The sequence below is a fragment of the Procambarus clarkii genome, chromosome 44 (assembly GCF_040958095.1).
Source record: "Procambarus clarkii isolate CNS0578487 chromosome 44, FALCON_Pclarkii_2.0, whole genome shotgun sequence".
Taxonomy (NCBI): Eukaryota; Metazoa; Arthropoda; class Malacostraca; order Decapoda; family Cambaridae; genus Procambarus; species Procambarus clarkii.
In genome coordinates, this window is record NC_091193.1 from 21048096 (window position 1) to 21060418 (window position 12323).

At 39.6% G+C, this 12323-nt stretch overlaps 1 protein-coding gene across 3 annotated transcripts in view; it reads right to left on the reverse strand.

The window, feature by feature from the left end:
• The window catches only part of LOC123745327 (KICSTOR complex protein ITFG2), a 28772-nt gene that overhangs the window by 15171 nt on the left and 1278 nt on the right, over positions 1–12323 (reverse strand). For all 3 annotated transcript variants that reach the window (XR_011222036.1, XM_045725788.2, XM_069300783.1), the window contains exon 2: positions 5631–5880. The gene's annotated coding sequence lies outside the window, so the exon portion shown is untranslated. The remainder of the gene's footprint in view (positions 1–5630; positions 5881–12323) is intronic.

Below are 12323 nucleotides of genomic sequence, written 5' to 3' on the forward strand. Positions count from 1 at the left end.
GCTGTGCATAAAAATGTGTTTGTTACCTCTAGACGTTTTGCTAATATACAATTTTTTTGTACTAATTAATCATTACTCATTTGATGTAAAATATTAAGCCTTCAACTTATTCATGCTTAAGTTTCTTTTTTGCTGTTCCTAGAGGTAAAAGAAAAACTTAGAAATACTGTACCGTGTTGAATCGTTTCTTATTCTCTTCTCAAACAAATAAATTCATCACTTTTTAAACAGGTTTCAGATTACAGTCTTTATATTCATGTCGTAATTTTCTTTGTCACAATACATACGTTAAAACTTCCTTATTTACTGAATCAAATATTTTGACCCAAACTATATACTATCTTCCAGAATAGGATAAGCATTACAGTACTGTATATGAATATACAGTATATAAATATATATATATATAGGGGTACCTCAGTTTAATTGTTTAATCCGTTCCTGGAGACAGCTCGTAATCAGAAAACTTATAAACCGCAACTAATTTCCCCACAAGAAATAATGGGAAATGAATTAATCTGTTCCTGACTACCCAAAAACCTCACTTCAAACTAAATTTTATACCCAATTCATCTAAATCTACACTACAAAAGTATGTTCAACTTGTTACTTACCCTTGCTGATGACTGCTGTTGGTGTATGGAAGATGGTGAGGAGGAGGAGAGGTGTTACTGTTTGGAAGGGGAGTCCCCTTCCATTATAACCTAAGGCAGTGAGGACTTCACTGGTGTGCACTCTGGCATGTTTTGCCTGCATACCACTAGGACCTGCTTGTGGCTCACTGCTTGCTTGTCTTACTAAGAATCTGTCTAAAGACACTTTTTTTTCCCCACATTTTAACACTTGTCTGTAGTAAGACATCACATTGTCATTTAAAAGGTCAATGCAATGGCCTGCTGTAACTTTATCTAGGTGAATTTTTTCAACAAAACTTTGCAGTTCGTCCCATACTTCACACATTTTCTTAATGAAGAAGGGACATCCTCTACTGCCTCTACTCACAACTATTTACTTAGGTTGAACCTTACCACTGGCTTTCTTGGGACCCATGGCGAGATATACAACAACATTTATGGTCAAATGGCCAAAAATCCAACAAAACACTGTAAATCCTGGTGAAGAATTCAGGTGGGATAGTCACTGGGCGAGAGGCACTGGTAAACTGAGGGGCGATCATCGTGTCACCACGCCCTAGGTCGGCCTGTACACGTATCAACACCCTTGTCTTCCGATGTAAATTTTCCGAGCAAATCCTGCTCATATTCCGAAAAACTCGTATGCAGGGACACTCGTATTCCGAGGTACCACTGTATGACTATATATATTTTAAGCTATAAATAGCTTAAAATCTATGATTAATCTAAAAGACATGAATAATCTAAAAGCTATTAAGCTATTAGATTAGCTTAATCATTAGTAATGCTAAAGATATAATGTTTACTGTACAGTACTGTATAGCATAACCAATTACTGATGATGGGAAACGTGCCCAACTATTATTATCCTGCTCGCGATTCCTGATTGTGAGTCAAGAATGAACCCAACTGTACTACCAAGACCCTCAATGAATGCTACGAGTGTTCATATAAATATTAACAGTCTGGTGCTGGTAGTAAAATTAGCTTTTGATTAATGTTTTGAGACTGTGCCAGATCTACAATAGGGCGAGGGTAATTTGTTTTACTGTTTATCTCTTTTTCTTATGACTTTTCATTACTTCCAAGGAAGAAAAGTAATATTTTTGGTTGCAGTGACCAACTGGGGTAGTCACCTAAAAATACAGCCATAGCTTAAGTCATAAATAATTACAATAAAATTGTTCAATACTACTTTACAGCACCATCATTAGGTGCAATAGGTATGCTGAGGGAGAACTCTAACATAAAGGGCCTAAGACTTTTCAAGACTCTCCTGCTACATTAAGAAGCATAACTGGTGGGCCTCTCACAGTGTTCAAGAGAGAACTCGACAAACACCTCCAAAGAATATCTGATCAACCGGGCTGTGATTCATACATCAGGCTGTGAGAAGCCGCGTCCAACAGCCTGGTTGACCAGACAATGAACCGGGATGCCTGGTCAGAGACCGGGCCGTGGGGCAGTTGATCCCCAGAAGCTACACAAGGTAACCACCAGACAATGTTCCCAGAATATAGTTAACAGAAAATACCCACACTAAAATAATAAAGACAAATTATTAATTTACAAGCTAAATGTTATGTTTATTAACAATTAAGGCTACAGTATGTACAACTGTTGTGCATTAAAAACAAAATACATCCCAGTCAGTTGAAGTGACATTGCACTATTCAAACAAAGTTTTTAAAATTACTGGTTAGATCATCTACTATGGTTGCCAACATGCCAACCCATCCTCCTGTTTGGATAGTACCCATTGCGACGGTTGTCAATCGTCACAAATTCGTACGTACTTAGCTTTTAGATAGTTGTATACTGACTAGTAAGGAATTCTTTTAAAATAAATGAAACTAAAATACAAGCTTAAACATTCTGAGGCCTAATATAGCACACATACAGTATGTACTATATTAGGCCTCATATAATGTGTATTAGGCCTAGGAAGGTTAGGCTAGGTTAGTTTTGTCAAAGCAAGTAAAAAAAAAAGTTTTCCCGGTTTGTCCAACTCGATAACAGTAGTTCAGATTTCTACTCTCCAAATTCGTTGTACGTCAGTACATATACTATGGTCTTCATCGTTACTGGAAGTATTACCAAAACAGGAGGATGGGCTGCAATATGAACTCTACCAAACCACTGTGTACAGAAAAAGTTTTTTTTTATATGCATGACTAACTTTTTTTTATCATTAAAACAATGCAAATTACAAAAAAAAAATATTCTCTGTACCATCTCAGCATTTGTTACCTCAGCCAGTATACAACACAAATAACTAGGCAAATATGTAAACCAAGGTTCAAATTAAAATAAGACCTGTTTATGACTGATTTCTGTGTTAACACAAAATAAGATCTGAATATCAGACTCACAACATCATCAGCTGCCAATGTTCGTTTGCAGCTGCAGCACATTTTGCACATGATAAATTTTCACTCAAGTTCTTTGTAACTTGAGTGAATATCATGTATACTTTATAAACAATAAATTCACTAAATAAAAACTCTGCCTCATCTGCCTGTGCTTATATTAGTAACACACACACTACACAGAATGCCAAAAGCATATACAGGTGTATATGATGGCAACAACACTGCCATGACAACTCATCACATACAAGTTCACAGCAACTTCAATTATGGGTAATATACAGGTATTTTTAATTTTATAGGTTATTAGCACAGTTGGTGCTGCAGTGAGTGGAGACATGGAAGGCCAGTCTGAACAGCGGCACTGGCATCACAACCTGAAGTATCTTCCTAACTATTGTGAATATAATAAATACAGGCCAATGAAGCACTTCACAATATGGAAACAAGGTGCAGGCGCTGAGTCACAATAAGGTGGCTTAAGTATTTTGACCAGACCACACACTAGAAGGTGAAGGGACGACGACGTTTCGGTCCATCCTGGACCATTCTCAAGTCGATTGTGACAATCGACTTGAGAATGTTCCAGGATGGACCGAAACGTCGTCGTCCCTTCACCTTCTAGTGTGTGGTCTGGTCAACATGGAAATAAGGTGATGGAGTGATGTACTACAGTATTACATGCAGTATTAGAAAAGAATGTATACAGTCCCCAAAATTTGGAAAAGCATGTATGTATGCAACTTATATTATTGGTGTTTTGAGCTGTCAGTTTGTCCCTTATGTTTTATACTGCAAGGTTCAGTAGCATCCAAAGAGATTCTCAAATGCTATCAGTATATGTAATCATGATTTCACACACCTTGCACACAGCATATTATACATAAAGACATTTGTTATTTTCAACAGGTTAGATTTTTGTTAAAGAGTAATGATATAGCACATCTATTCTTGGGGTCCTGTTTTAACCCAACTCACTAGGCAAGGTTAGCCAGGTCTTTTAATTGTGGTAATGTACACAGAAATTAGTGACCAGTAGTACAACACAAAACACAGTTCACAGAACCCTGTGGGATAGTAGTAACACACTCGTCTCTCACTTCCTGAGCGATTTGGCCTGGGTTCGTATCCTGGCCAGGGAGGATTGACTAGGCATCAATCCTTATCTGTACGCCTCTGATCACCCAGCAGTGAACCTGGTTGTTAAACGATTTGGCGGGTCGTATTCCAGTGAAAATTAGGATCAAAGACCTGCCCAAAATGCTATGGGTGTTGGTGGCTTTACAAGAATGTAAGAACTCTTTGCATAAAAAAAAAGTTACCATCATAATCAAACATTTTCATTACAACCAAGCGCTTTTGGGCTATTTTTATTTATTATTTTTTGCCAGATGCAAGTTTACCTCATTGAATATGCACCCCATACCTATCCTGGAGTGATAATGCAACCCATACACCTATTCTGTGAGCACCAATGGAAACTGTTAGAGGTATATAAAAGGTCAAATCGATAGGTTATTTTATGAAGGTATTGCATCTTTAATTAAAATAAATACAATAGAAACCATTTTCAGGAATAATGTGGTAACTTTGACAAGCCACCAACTTACTGTCTGTTGCACCTGCTAGAGATGGTGGCCCTTGGCTGTATCTATCAAAATACCGCAGCAGTGAAGTTTAGAACAACAATTCACTCATCAACTCCTGCTGGCATCACTTGCTGAAGCACTGTGCATATTAGTGGCTTTTAGACACTATGAACTAGCTCTATCTAGAAATCCAACATTCTGTTTGTAACTCATTTTGAATGTATGTACTTTTACCTGATAAACATTTTTTATTATTATTATTATAACCTTCACACCACCACTAATAGTAATCATTTAGTATTACAAATCACAGGTTATTCATAATCAGCTAAACTAAGCTAACCACAGCAGTAAATAAGCTATTGACGTACATGTTAAACTTAACAAGCTCATCAAGCTAGTTACCTTTGTAACCGTCTCCACTACTACACACATCATGGGTATATGGTGTATAAAATATACTTTTTTTTATATATATACAATTCTTGTAAAGCTGCTAGAATGCATAGCGTTTCAGGCTGGCCCTTGATCCTAATATTCCCCGGAATACGACCAGCCAAATCGTTTAATAACCAGGTAAACTGCTGCACCGGTGAACAGTGGCTACACTTGAGGACCAGCACCCGATCAATCCTCCCCAGCCAGGATACGAACCCAGGCCAAAGCACTCGCGAAGTACAGAGCACGTCTTACCACTGTGCCACGGGGACCGCTTTACGACGAGTATGGGGTGCATAACACCCACACAACTAGTACAGGGTGTACAAGACCCCTAACAGGTTGGTTGAATGATTGATTGATGAAAATTAAGCCAACACAAGAGGTGGTACACGGGCATGAGTAGCCCGTAGGTGGTAGATGTTGATGAGTGAATATGTTGTTTGGTGGTGTAACACCTTGAAGTGTGTGTCTGGACCCCAGTCCCTACCCTCGCAGCACTGACGGGCATGCAGCACATAATACCACAACCACAGGATGGGTAAGAGGGTGGTAAACACCCTGTTAAGAGGAATAAGGTAAACCCACACACACTGTACCCTGGGCACGGAGACGAGCCTGGCGGAGTGTGTCCTGCAGGTGGACCCGAGCTGTGACCACGGCCGCCACCGTCACCTGCTGTGGTGATGAGCCCTCGCTCATCTTCCCTCCTGCACCACACACCTGCACCACACACCGCCCTACAACACTGCCTCAGGCCGGGACAACACCAGCCACCAGGGACGCCACACAGACACACTAATCTTATGTCACTCTGATGCCAGAGTTCGGGTTGCTAGAAGTCACAAGCTGAAAAAATAAAAATCACGAATTAGATTATAAAGCTAGAGAAAATATTTTTGTTAATGATTGATTGCATTTTCAGATTACACAGGTCAGCTTTTAACAGTAGCCGAAAATAAGTATTTAACTAGCGAAACATACATAGCATAACTTTTCATTTGGGCTACAAGTAGCCCAATTGGGCTATAAGTAGCCCAATCTGGCTATTACAGACACTATTACAGATAATTATATACAGGCTTGTGTCCCTTGCTGTTCTCGTCTTCTAAGGCAACAATATAACCAAAATGAGACGATAGAATTTGCTAACAAGTTAATACGAGTAATAATATATAATAATAATGGCTGATCAGTCACATGCCTGAAGCTCTCCACACGCCACAAACCTCCAGCCAACCGGGCACTGGTCGAATCGTATATAACCGATTATATAATATAATTATATTATATAATAGTGTATAACCCTCGTATATTTTCGAGGGTGTCGGTTCAGTACACAAAATTCCAGTTCGTTCACAAACAGGTTTGTATTCAGGAACCTTTTCATATCCACGAGGTGTAGACAAAAGCGCAAATAAAACTACATATATGCGCTGGAGTGTGTTCGCTTCGGTTCTCGTCTTCCAAGATAAAAAAATGCCCAATAGAAATTTGAGAATAAGTTAAAATTGTGAATAATAAGATTGCACATGAGTATTATATTATAATACAAGATATGCGAGGCGATTTATCCTTATACAATTGAACGAATTAAGGGGACATATCAATGTAAAATTAAAAGTGGTTCAATTTGCTTATAAATTTTTTTATGAAATGGTTATAGAAAGGGCTGCAGCTGGTCCAAGTTTCATCATCACATCCTAAACAGAAAAGGAGAAAAAAATAAACAACGAATTATGCAACGAATTTTCAAATAGTTTCAGGGAACACATGTGTCAACTAAAATAATTTCTATAACACTCGGATATTAAATTAAGCACATAATAAAGGATTCTAGTGATCAGTTTTATCAAAAAAGTGTTTAGTGCAATAATATAATTTTTCAAAGTTACCCTTCTAAAAAAATATGCAATATATGATATTTATAAATTTTTATAAAATCAACAAATAGACTTTGGACTAAAATGTCTACTAGATTCTGTAGAAGCACAAACGCTACATATAAGGTGTAATTTGCATGTAAATTAATTAATAAATGAAAGCTCTGAAGTAATTTGAAGGTGTAAATTACTTTCCAGAGTAAAATAAAGATCCAAGTTCGGCCACCTGTAGCTGAGCTTGACTTCGACAGATTTCGTTCATAATTGGCACCCTTGCAGATAGGCATCCATTGAGCAAGGTGTGCAAGTTTCATGCAAATCCCTTGATAACAAACGAGAAAAAAATTTTGGCCCAAAAAAAAAGAAAAAAAAAATTAAATATAAATATATTGCACATACATATTACAATTATTACAAGAGTTTGTGCTTCTACAGCACATAGTAGACATTTTAGTTGACACATGTGTTTCCTGAGATTATTTGAGAATGTTGAACATTCGTTGCATAATACATTGTGTATTTTTTTTCTCCTTTTCTGTTTAGGGTGTGATGGTGAACTTGGACCAGTTGCAGCCCTTTCTATAACCATTTCATAAAAAAAATTATGAGCAAATTGAACAACTTTTAATTTATAACGATTTAGAATGATATGCCCCCTTAAATAAGTTTGTCTTAAAATCTTTCATATTGCAAAATCATATCAAAATATCTTCACTAAAATCATTGTATATAGATGCCCAAAACGCTGTGCGTATTAGTGGCTTCAGGCATAGTATGTACTAGCTTTATCTACAAGTCCAATATTCTGCTTTTAACTTTTTGAATGTATTTACCTTTACCTGAATAAACATTATTATTATTATTATTATTGTTATTATATACATTTTTTTTTTTAGATATATACAAGAGTTGTTACATTTTTGTACAGCCACTAGTACGCGTAGCGTTTCGGGCAAGTCCTTAATCCTATGGTCCCTGGAATACGATCCCCTGCCGCGAAGAATCGTTTTTTCATCCAAGTACACATTTTACTGTTGCGTTAAACAGAGGCTACAGTTAAGGAATTGCGCCCAGTAAATCCTCCCCGGCCAGGATACGAACCCATGACATAGCGCTAGCGGAACGCCAGGCGAGTGTCTTACCACTACACCACGGAGACCAATATCGTGTTAATACATACATAGACACACATCACAAACAATATTTTTTTTTTTTTTTTTTTTTTTTTGAGATATATACAAGAGTTGTTACATTCTTGTACAGCCACTAGTACGCGTAGCGTTTCGGGCAGGTCCCTGGAATACGATCCCCTGCCGCGAAGAATCGTTTTTTCATCCAAGTACACATTTTATTGTTGCGTTAAACAGAGGCTACAGTTAAGGAATTGCGCCCAGTAAATCCTCCCCGGCCAGGATACGAACCCATGACATAGCGCTCGCGGAACGCCAGGCGAGTGTCTTACCACTACACCACGGAGACTGCTAACATATTACCAAACATTCTGAGAGATAAACATATACATTTCTCTTTAACACAAGTAGTATGGTATCAGACGTACACACAAATACTTTTATGACCTAGGTATACTATCTGCAGTGTGGGTGCATGGAGTAGAGGGAGCGACGGGGACACCATCTGTGGGTGCGGGCACGTCTCATTATTAATATCTATCAGCGAGGGTTTCGTCTCTTATTACAGAACGAATAGACTCAAGATTATGCAAACAATACAACTGGAATAATCCATTGGATTATTGCATGTTTGCAACTAGACCGTAGTTGTACACTTCACTAATTTTTTGCCGCCAGAGGTGAATAGTTCATTAAGCATTCCCTATTCAACCAAGGAGTGGTAGTTTATTGTGCACCCCGAGGCCCGACCAGTTGTATAACCGCAAGCATAGCAAGTATACATCTCATCTAACCCCCACCAAGCTAAACAAACAGCCCCAAAGCCCAACCAAACTTCGTTCCCAACTCTACCAAACAAACCCTTCTTTAGCTCTACCCAACAACTGACCCCCCCCCCTTGCCCTTAACAACTAACTTTGGAGCCAAAGCAAACACTTGAGCCCTATACAAAAAAAGAAACCTGGAACTCTTGCAAAAATACAACAATGAAACCTTTGAAAATGCACATGCACTCAGCCATAGCAAAGAAACAACCATGATGATCTAGCAAAGAAACAACCATGATGATCTAGCAAAGAAACAACCATGATGATCTAGCAAAGAAACAACCATGATGATCTAGCAAAGAAACAACCATGATGATCTAGCAAAGAAACAACCATGATGATCTAGCAAAGAAACATGAGGCAAAGACACACAACCCCTGGAGCACAACCATGCACGAACCGAAGCCCGACTATGCACAACCGGAAGCTAAGTGACACCCCCGGAGCCCGACCAGTTAAGCAACCGGAGCCCGACCAGTTATGTAACCGGAGCCCGACCAGTTATTTAACCGGAGCCCGACCAGTTGTGTAACGGAAGCCCGATCAGTCGTGTAACCGGACCCAGACCAGTTGTGTAACCACAAGCCTAGCTAGTATACATCTCATCTAACCCCCACAAAGCTAAACAAACAGCCCCAGAGCCCAACCAAACTCCATTCCCAGCTCTACCAAACAAACCCTTCTTTAGCTTTTCCTAACAACTGCCCCCCCCCTTTGCCTCTAACAACTAACTTTGGAGCCAAAGCAAACAAACAATTGAGCCCTATACAAAAAAGAAAGCTGGAACTCTTGCAAAAATACAACAATGAAACCCTTGAAAATACACATGCACTCAGCCATAAGAAAAACAACCATGATGATCTAGCAAAGAAACAATCATGATGATCTAGCAAAGAAACAACCATGATGATCTAGCAAAGGAACAACCATGATGATCTAGCAAATAAACAACCATGATCTAGCAAAGAAACATGAGGCAAAGACACAACCCCTGGAGCACAACCATGCACGAACCGAAGCCCGACTATGCACAACCGGAAGCTAAGTGACACCCCCGGAGCCCGACCAGTTAAGCAACCGGAGCCCGACCAGTTATGTAACCGGAGCCCGACCAGTTATTTAACCGGAGCCCGACCAGTTGTGTAACGGAAGCCTGATCAGTTGTGTAACCGGACCCCGACCAGTTGTGTAACCGCAAGCCTAGCTAGTATACATCTCATCTAACCCCCACCAAGCTAAACAAACAGCCCCAAAGCCCAACCAAACTCCATTCCCAGCTCTACCAAACAAACCCTTCTTTAGCTTTTCCTAACAACTCCCCCCCCCCCTTTGCCTTTAACAACTAACTTTGGAGCCAAAGCAAACAAACAATTGAGCCCTATACAAAAAAGAAACCTGGAACTCTTGCAAAAATACAACAATGAAACCCTTGAAAATACACATGCACTCAGCCATAACAAAGAAACAACCATGATGATCTAGCAAAGAAACAACCATGATGATCTAGCAAAGAAACAACCATGATGATCTAGCAAAGAAACAACCATGATGATCTAGCAAAGAAACAACCATGATGATCTAGCAAAGAAACAACCATGATGATCTAGCAAAGAAACAACCATGATGATCTAGCAAAGAAACAACCATGATGATCTAGCAAAGAAACAACCATGATGATCTAGCAAAGAAACAACCATGATGATCTAGCAAAGAAACAACCATGATGATCTAGCAAAGAAACAACCATGATGATCTAGCAAAGAAACAACCATGATCTAGCAAAGAAACAACCATGATGATCTAGCAAAGAAACAACCATGATGATCTAGCAAAGAAACAACCATGATGATCTAGCAAAGAAACAACCATGATGATCTAGCAAAGAAACAACCATGATGATCTAGCAAAGAAACAACCATGATGATCTAGCAAAGAAACAACCATGATGATCTAGCAAAGAAACATGAGGCAAAGACACACAACCCCTGGAGCACAACCATGCACGAACCGAAGCCCGACTATGCACAACCGGAAGCTAAGTGACACCCCCGGAGCCCGACCAGTTAAGCAACCGGAGCCCGACCAGTTATGTAACCGGAGCCCGACCAGTTATTTAACCGGAGCCCGACCAGTTGTGTAACGGAAGCCTGATCAGTTGTGTAACCGGACCCCGACCAGTTGTGTAACCCCAAGCCTAGCTAGTATACATCTCATCTAACCCCCACCAAGCTAAACAAACAGCCCCAGAGCCCAACCAAACTCCATTCCCAGCTCTACCAAACAAACCCTTCTTTAGCTTTTCCTAACAACTGCCCCCCCCCCCTTTGCCTTTAACAACTAACTTTGAAGCCAAAGCAAACAAACAATTGAGCCCTATACAAAAAAGAAACCTGGAACTCTTGCAAAAATACAACAATGAAACCCTTGAAAATACACATGCACTCAGCCATAACAAAGAAACAACCATGATGATCTAGCAAAGAAACAACCATGATGATCTAGCAAAGAAACAACCATGATGATCTAGCAAAGAAACAACCATGATGATCTAGCAAAGAAACAACCATGATGATCTAGCAAAGAAACAACCATGATGATCTAGCAAAGAAACAACCATGATGATCTAGCAAAGAAACAACCATGATGATCTAGCAAAGAAACAACCATGATGATCTAGCAAAGAAACAACCATGATGATCTAGCAAAGAAACAACCATGATGATCTAGGAAAGAAACAACCATGATGATCTAGCAAAGAAACAACCATGATGATCTAGCAAAGAAACAACCATGATGATCTAGCAAAGAAACAACCATGATGATCTAGCAAAGAAACAACCATGATGATCTAGCAAAGAAACAACCATGATGATCTAGCAAAGAAACAACCATGATGATCTAGTAAAGAAACAACCATGATGATCTAGCAAAGAAACAACCATGATGATCTAGCAAAGAAACAACAATGATGATCTAGCAAAGAAACAACCATGATGATCTAGCAAAGAAACATGAGGCAAAGACACACAACCCCTGGAGCACAACCATGCACGAACCGAAGCCCGACTATGCACAACCCGAAGCTAAGTGACACCCCCGGAGCCAGACTAGTTAAGTAACCGGAGCCCGACTATGCACAACCCGAAACCCAAGTGACACCCCCGGAGTTATGTAACTGAAGCCCCACCAGTCGTGTAAACGGAGCCAAACCAGTTGTGTAACCGGAGGCAAACCAGTTGTGTAACCGGAGCCAAACCAGTTGTGTAACCGGAGTACCTTTACCTTCAAGGAAAAGAAAGTAGACCTTCAATTGTACAAGTTTCTGGTGCGCCTCCACATGAATTATTGCATCCAGGCATGGAGACCTGCCTGACCATGGAAATCTTCAGAAAGACACAGCTGCTCTGGAACCATGTCTTACCAGAGCAATGGAGCTATGTCTTACGACAAAA